We start from the raw sequence: 8,758 nt of genomic DNA, 5'->3' as shown, positions 1-8,758 counted from the left end.
TCTGCAGAGGAAACTTTTTCCTTCCGAATAAATGGCCCACTTTGCCTTGCATGTTACAAATCAATTAGCTCTGGACCCAGATGAGTAAACCATGTACTGTTTGTACCTCTATTCAACGTCATATGTTGATATTCAGATTGTGTTAATAATTATACCATGGGAGAAATTATTTCTATACTTTAACAAATTGTTCAGTTTTCCTTTTTTAAAATTTAAACCCAAGGGCTTACCATGGCATGTGCTTTTCTGAATAGAGTCAGTTGTTTATGTTGTCTTCAACCCCCCACAGAGACCAGACTACTCTTCCCATCTAATAAGCATATTTACTTTCTCTATCTCTCTGAGAATGTATACATTTAGTTCCCCCACAGAAACACGCAATGTCCAAAATGTGAATGTAGTCCCGGTGTAGCTCAGTTGGTAGAGCATGGCGCTCGCAACGCCAGGGTTGTGGGTTCAATTCCCACTGGGGACCAGTATGCTCACTAACTGTAAGTCGCTCTGGATAAGAGCGTCTGCTAAATGACTAAACATAAATCCCCAAACCCATTGAGCGGCCTTGGGGTAACAGACTACAGCTGAGTTCTGAACAGAGCCAAGTTATCGCCAATGAATTTTCTGAGTCATCCTGGCAATTTTAATTAACGTGCTTTTCAAACTGTAAATAACAACTCTGGTGTAATTAAATGCAACAGAGATCAAGAGAGATTTTAGTTATTTACATCACTCCCATGAGGATCTATAGGCTTCAGTGGAATAAATTATGAAGCAGACATACTGTAAGAGCTGAGGAGGAAATACAAGGATGCTTGGGACACCATTTTCTATTCTGGGCTCAGAATCTTAAACAATAGGGAAAATACTGTCCTTAACGCTCTCAGGGAATTATTTTCAGAACAGCAAAAGGCCAAAGTTATTCCCAAATGGGAATCATCCAATAGAGAGAAGCATATGGACTTGATGCAGCTATTCATAGTTAATCAAAGCTGAATATAACATTGGTCTCTGGGTAATACAGGAAAATAATAAACTCTCTAATTTCCTCATGTAGATCCTAGTATCATATTGGGGTATTTGTTGATTACAGTCCAAATAACAATCCATGGGCTCTATTTTCAGCTGGCACTAAGGTGGCGCAAGTGCCAAACGCACGTTAGTTGGCAATTTCATAATGTAAAAACTGGCGCTTTGGCATTTTCCACCACTTGCGCCAGGTTCAGCAATTTACCTGTCTAATGCGCTGGGATGGGAGGGGTGGCAATATTTGAGTCACGTCAAACAGTGCAGCCAGAATAACAGCAAAGTAGCCGCATTTGCATTTGTTTAAGCTGTTTTCTAGTGACATTTATTTTGATACATCCATAACAAGGAGCTAATGAGGCGCGATTTCACCTGGCATAGAAAATGTGCTCACTCGTCAGGACACTGTTGTTCGGAAGAGCTAGCCAACAACACAGCTAAACTTCAAACAAATGCTGGAAAGACTGCAAACTAGCTGCAATTTCAATTGACATTTCTTGGTATATATCCATAAAAATGATGCCAGCTGATTCATGATTTCGACTGGCTGAGAAACGCTGCCTGCCTGCCTGTCTGTCTAGTCCCGACTCCTGACACGTTCATTACTATGGGACAGCTGGAGATCTCATTTGAATATTGAAACAATGTTGCAAATGTTGGAGACACAGACAGCAAGGTTTATACACATCTCCTCTGTTGAAAACTAAATGTTAGTCAAAAATAAATATATTGTCTAGATACTTATTATAGTGGAGATCAAGTTTATAAAGTGCCTGGCTGGGCTGATGAGACAGTGGATTGCGCAGTCAGGTGGAACAGAGTAAATAGGCCTTTTAAGGTCATAGATTTAGCTGGTTGAAACTTGTGTAATAGACACTGTCTGGAATGCTGTTTTAACCAATCAGCATTCAGGATTAGACCCACCCATTCTATAAATTGCAATAGAATTTTCACAAATGCCTTAGTATATGTAATTCCCAAACATTCTAAGAATTTATGAAAACGTGAAAATGACCATATCTAAGTGTTCGCTTGTCAGAATTGTTTAGAAAAAGTGTAATATTCTTCCTGGGGGTGTATATGAACAGATTTTAATAAGATGTCATGTTGCTAAAATGCTGTCAGTTCCACTTTAAATGCAACAAAGTTTCACACAAATAAGTTATTTTCAATTAGATGGCTAACAACAGCAAGCGCCTTGCAATAAAAAGCACAGTTCCACTCACCAGATGATGATCATTTTTAACTTAATTTCTTGTTGAAAGTTATTCTTGAAAAGGGAGAAGCTAACAAATTAGCAACAACATCCTCTTTGATAACACCTGCTGAAGCCGCTGCAAACTTGCCGACAACAAAAGCTAGCTAGCTAGACCTGGGAAAACTACTGCTTGCTATTTTGCAGTGACCTGTTGGCCTTCAAGAAGGCATAAGTTTCCATATGTTTTTGTAAAAACTCTCCCACCCATTAAGTCAAAATGTGATTGGTTGATTCCACTGTCATTCCAACATTTTGCCCTAATACAGTTGAATGGCAGATGCCTTTATCTAGCTTCTGATGACCTAGCCAATGGCTGACTTAGTTAGCTAGATTTATCTCGCCAGAGACCAGCAAAGACAAATCCTGATTGGATCTGTTTTTCTCTTCAGTGTTAACCCTTTTCTTTCCAACAAAAACTGAAGAGATTAAATGAGAACGTCATTGGAAATAATGATATAATTGTTATTATATTATAATTATTATTATTTTATAAATCCTTAGCCCTTCTCTGAAGGCGTAGAAGGCCCATTGCTCCCTACTGTGTTTAGGTTAGTAATAATTTGTAGCATAGCTCTATTTTCCCTCAGCATGCATTTTTTTCACTATTCTGAATGTCTAAAGAATCCATATGTTGTTCTGAAATATGAACACGGAAATACTGGACATTTTGAACACTTATTATGATTTGACAAAATAACAATCTCCGTCTTGACTCGGTCTCGGACCCCTTGTCCCCCTCCCTTTCACGACTTCCGCCGAGGCTGCCTCCCCTCCTTGTTCGGGCAGGTTTCGGCGTTCGTCGTCACCGGCTTACTAGCTACTGCCGATCCCATTCTCGTCACTCCACTTGTCATGTCTTGTCTTGTCAATCACACACACCTGGTGCTCATTCCCCTAATTAGTATGTGTGTAAGTGTTCCCTCTGTTCCCCTTGTCTTTGTGAGTGATTGTTTCATTTTGAGAGTGAGTAGCTCGGTTGAACTACTCTTCCATTTGTTATTGCCAAGGTGGAATATTTCCCTTGTGATAGTTTCGTTTTGACGCTTGGTGCGTTTTATTTATGTAAACGGAATAAACTCTGGACTTTGGTGTTTTACCTCCTGCGCCTGACTCCTTCATTCACACCTCATCACAGAATCACTCACCCGCTGAATGGAGTCAGCAGGAGAAGACCACGTGCCTGGAGTTGTGGCAAGGGTCCAGGAGCATTCCTCGATGCTGGCCAGCTTGGGGGAAGGGATGGATCGGGTTCTTTAGGTAGTACAATGCTTGGAGAAGAGAGGACCCGATCTATCGAGACCAGCTGGTCAACCGGATCCAGCCACCTACACCCCAGCCCCTGGAGGGATCCAGATATCCCGGCCACCGGCGTTTGATGGGACGGCAGTGCGATGTAAGGGATTTCTGCTCCAACTAGGGTTGTATTTCTCCAGCATCAGGCCGGCGCCACTGGAGCGGGGGAAGGTATCCGTCCTGGTTTCCTGCCTTTGTGGGAGAGCCCTGGAGTGGGCCAACGCGGTGTGGAACGAGGGAGGTGCCGCGTTGGAGGACTATGGGGAGTTTGCTCGCCTCTTTCGGGCCGTTTTCGATCATCTGCCTGAGGGTCAAGAGGCGGGCGAACGACTGGTGCATCTGAGGCAGGGGACTAGGACCGCACAGGACTATGCGCTGGAGTTCCGGACGTTGGCAGCGGGGTCCGGGTGGAACGAGCGGGCCCTGATCGACCATTTCCCGTGCCACCTGAGGGAGGATGTCCGACGGGAGCTAGCCTGCTGTGATGCCATGATATCGTTCTCCCAACTGGTGGACATGGCCATCCGGCTGGACAATCTGCTAGCAGCCAGAGGACGTCCTGGTAGGGGTCTGCCCATTCCCACTCCGGACGACTCTGACCCCGAGCAGATGGAGCTGGGGTGAGCCGCCGGTCGAGAGAGCGTAGGAGGACTCTGGTGGCACGAAGGGACAATCCACCTCACGTCGCAGTCAACGTTCCTTTGAGTCTGGAGGCGATAGGCAGGGTACGTGGATGCTTCACCCCAGGTAACGAACACCCAAACTTGTTCAGAGCCCTTTGTGGCGCACTGTACCTTATCTATCTCCTTTCCCGATCACCTGGTAGTTTCCCAGTGTAAGGCGCTAGTCAATTCAGGCGCAGCTGGGAACTTTATGGACAGGGCATTTGCACGCCGTCAAGGCATTTCATTGTTTCCCGTATCCATTCCACTCCCCTTCAGAGCACTTGGTAGTCGACCATTAGGGTCCGGGTTGGTTAAGGAGGTTACTGTACCAGTCATCATGATTACACAGGAGACGCATGTTGAGCAGATAATTTTTTTTATTACTGAGTCTCCTGCTTACCCTGTAATCTTAGGTATTCCGTGGTTATCCCATCACAACCCCACATTTTCATGGCCACAGTGGGTTCTTACGGGGTGGTCGCGTGAGTGTCCAGGTAGGTGTCTAGGTGTTTCCGTTGGTGCGACCACGGTGGAAAGTCCAGACGGTAACCCCACCGTGCGCATTCCCCCCGAATACCATGATCTGGCGCTCGCGTTTTCCAAGATACAAGCGACTAAATTACCACTTCATCGGGAGGGGGATTGCGCGATAAACCTTCGGGTAGAGGCTGTACCTCCCAGGAGTCATGTGTATCCCCTGTCGCAGGCTGAAACGGAGGCTATGGAAACATACGTCACCGAGTCCCTGCGCCAGGGGTATATACATCCCTCCACTTCACCTGCTTCCTCGAGTTTCTTCTTTGTGAAGAAGAAAGATGGCGGTTTACACCCGTACATTGATTATCGACCACTGAATAAGATGATGGTACGATTTAGTTATCCTCTTCCCCTCATTCCTTCAGTGATTGAGTCAATGCATGGGGCCCGTTTTTTCACCAAATTAGACCTCAGGAGTGCCTACAACCTGGTGCGTATTCGGGAAGGGGATGAGTGGAAAACAGCATTCAGCACAACATCAGGGCATTATGAAAACCTGGTGATGCCCTACGGTTTGATGAATGCTCCATCCGTTTTCCAGTCCTTTGTGAACGAGTTGTTTCGGGACATGATTGGTCGCGATGTGGTGGTCTACATCAATGACATCCTGGTGTATTCCGCTACGTGCGCCGAGCATGTGTCCGTGGTTCGCAAGGTACTGGTCCGACTGCTGGAAAATGATCTTTATGCCAAGGCAGAGAAGTTAGTTTTTCTAGCAGTCCATCTCCTTCCTCGGATACCGCATTACTACCACAGGTGTGGAGATGGAGGGAGATCGCATTTCAGCCGTGCGTAATTGGCCGACTCCAACCACGGTGAAGGAGGTGCAGCGCTTCCTTGGCTTTGCCAGCTACTATCGGAGGTTTATTCGGGGCTTTGGCAAGGTCGCAGCTCCCATTACCTCCTTGTTGAAAGGTGGGCCGTCCCGGCTCCGCTGGTCTGCTGAAGCTGATTTGGCCTTCAGTAGATTGTGGGGTCTGTTCACCTCCGCCCCGGTACTGGCTCACCTCCCAAGGTAGGGATAGGCACGGTCTTATCCCAACGCTCGGGCACGCCACCCAAGCTCCGCCCCTGTGCCTTCTTTTCGAAGAAGCTCAGCCCGGTGGAGCAGAACTACGGCGTTGGTGATCGGGAGCTGCTGGCTGTTGTCCAAGCTTTGACGGTGTGGAGGCATTGGCTCGACGGGGCGAAACACCCTTTCCTCGTCTGGACACACCACCGTAACCTGGAGTACATTCGGGCAGCGAGGATGCTGAATCCTCGCCAGGCCAGGTGGGCCCTCTTCTTCACCCAGTTTGATTTCACACTCTCATACATTCCAGGTACGTAGAATGTGAAGGCAGACGCACTGTCTCGGCTGTATGACACAGAGGAGAGGCCCAGAGACAACCCCCCCATACTCCCGGCCTCATGCATTGTGGCGCCGGTAGTATGGGCGATGGACGCGGATATAGCGCAGGCATTACACACAGATCCATCTCCACCACAGTGTCCAGCTGGGCTGCAGTATGTGCCTGCGCTTATCCGTGATCGTCTGATCTACTGGGCACACACGTCACCCTCCTCTGGTCATCCAGGTATCGGTCGTACAATCCGCTGCCTGACCGAGAGGTACTGGTGGCCTACCTTGGCTAAGGACGTGAGGGTGTATGTTTCTTCCTGCTTAGTGTGCACCCAGAGTAAGGCACCTAGGCACCTCCCAGCGGGTAAGCTACAACCTTTACCAGTTCCACAACGACCATGATCTCACCTTAGTATTGATTTTCTTACTGATCTTCCCCTCTCCCAAGGTAACACCACTATCCTGGTCGTTGTGGATCGCTTTTCAAAGTCCTGCTGCCTCCTTCCTCTGCCCAGTCTCCCCACGGCCCTACAAACTGCGGAGGCTCTGATTACTCACGTCTTCCGGCACTACGGCATACCAGAGGATATAGTGTCCGACCGAGATCCCCAGTTCACGTCTAGAGGCTGGAAGGCGTTCATGGAACGTCTGGGGGTCTCGGTCAGCCTGACCTCTGGATTTTACCCCGAGAGTAATGGGCAGGTGGAAAGGGTGAATCAAGATGTGGGTAGGTTCCTGCGGACCTACTGTCGGTGTTACTGCCATGGGCAGAATACGCTCAGAACTCTCTCCGCCACTCCTCCACTAACCTAACACCCTTCCAATGTGTTTTGGGTTACCAACCGGTCTTGGCACCGTGGCACCAGAGCCAGACCGAGGCTCCTGCGGTGGATGACTGGTTTCGGCGCACGGAGGAGACTTGGGACGCTGCCCACATTCGTCTCCAGCGCGCCATGCATCGTCAGAAGGCGAACGCTGACCGCCACCGCAGGGAGGCCCCGGTTTTCGTACCGGGGGATCGGGTCTGGCTCTCGACCCAGAATCTACCCCTCCGCATGCCCTGCCGGAAGCTGAGCCCACGGTCCTGAGGAGGATAAACGAGGTTACATACAGGTTGTTACTCCCCCCTGATTACCGTATTAACCCTTTGTGTCTCTCCTCAGGCCGGTGGTAGTTGGTCCGCTCCAGGAGTCTGAGGTGCGGGAGGTTCCTCCACCTCCTCTGGACATCGAGGGGGCCCCGGCGTACTCGGTCCGTTCCATACTGGAATCGAGGCGTCGGGTGGGGGCCTTCACTATCTCGTGGAGTGGGAGGGGTATGGTCCGGAGGAACGGTGCTGGGTCCCAAGGAGGGACATCATCGATCCCTCCCTGTTGAGGGATTTCCACCGTCGCCATCCCACTCGCCCTGCTCCGTGTCCTCCTGGCCGTCCCCGAGGCCGGGTGGCGGCACACTGCTGGAGCCGCGCGTCAAGGGGGGGGTACTGTCATGACTTCCACCGAGACTGCCTCCCCTCCTTGTTCGGGCAGGTTTCGGCATTCGTCGTCACCGGCTTACTAGCTACTGCCGATCCCATTCTCATCACTCCATTTGTCATGTCTTGTCTTGTCAATCACACACACCTGGTGCTCATTCCCCTAATTAGTATGTGTATAAGTGTTCCCTCTGTTCCCCTTGTCTTTGTGAGTGATTGTTTCATTGTGAGAGTGAGTAACTCGGTTGAACTACTCTTCCATTTGTTATTGCCAAGGTGGAATATTTCCCTAGTGATAGTTTCGTTTTGATGCTTGGTGCGTTTTATTTATGTAAACTGAATAAACTCTTTACCTCCTGTGCCTGACTCCTTCATTCACACCTCATCACACTCCCGGTCTCGGTCTTGACTCGGTCTCGCCCTCCCTTCGGTCTTGGTCTTGACTCGGACTCGATTTGCTCCAGTCTTGGTCTTGAATTGGTCTCACTTTAGGTGGTCTTGAACACAACACTGGTAAATACATAACTTGAAGCAACCATGTCTTTAGCCATTGGTGCACGCTGTAAGTGGACAGTGAGGGGACACACCTACAACTTATTTATTAATCAAAACCCTTTTGCGCCACCGCCAGCTGCTGCACCCATAATTCCTGCAGTGAAAATAGCAACAAAATGTTTTTGACACACCTCCGGACATATAGCATTCTAAAATAAAGCCCAATGTGTCAAATAACCAAGCTCGTTGAAAGGAAATGAAGAAAGAATAGCAAGTGATTTCTGGAGTATTACAGAGAAAGGAAAACACAGGGAGGCTGAAACGTCTTTCCTTTCTATTCAACCAAGACGTCCTTACTGCAACCCGTTCCCATGGAACACAGACCCCCAACAGTGCAGTTTTCTGGGCAATGTTTTCCTCTTATTCACATTGCAGATGAGGGCATCAGTTCTCTATGTGAAATCCCTCTCAAACATTCAGAATAAACACACTGAATACAACTTCCCACCGTTCCACTAAAAGCTAGGCACAGATGTGACATCCTGCCACATCCATCTCACCCCTTGCAATATCAATGGCTTTGCCTGAACCATCAATTTGGAGATTTAATGTGTGCTTTTAGAAGCAGTCTGGCCAAATGGAATATGGTGAACTGTGAGCTTTTATAATATCAC

General features: G+C 48.4%; 1 non-coding gene across 1 annotated transcript; it reads left to right on the top strand.

Moving 5' to 3' along the window:
- Positions 1 to 400: 400 nt before the first annotated feature.
- On the top strand, positions 401 to 475 carry trnaa-cgc. Its single transcript has one exon. It is a non-coding gene; the product is annotated as a tRNA-Ala (tRNA).
- The last annotated feature ends 8,283 nt before the right edge of the window (positions 476 to 8,758 follow it).

Source organism: Coregonus clupeaformis, chromosome 40, assembly GCF_020615455.1.
Source record: "Coregonus clupeaformis isolate EN_2021a chromosome 40, ASM2061545v1, whole genome shotgun sequence".
In the NCBI taxonomy this organism is placed as follows: Eukaryota; Metazoa; Chordata; class Actinopteri; order Salmoniformes; family Salmonidae; genus Coregonus; species Coregonus clupeaformis.
The sequence above is the reverse complement of the archived record's forward strand: the minus strand, read 5'-3'. Positions and strand labels throughout refer to the sequence as shown.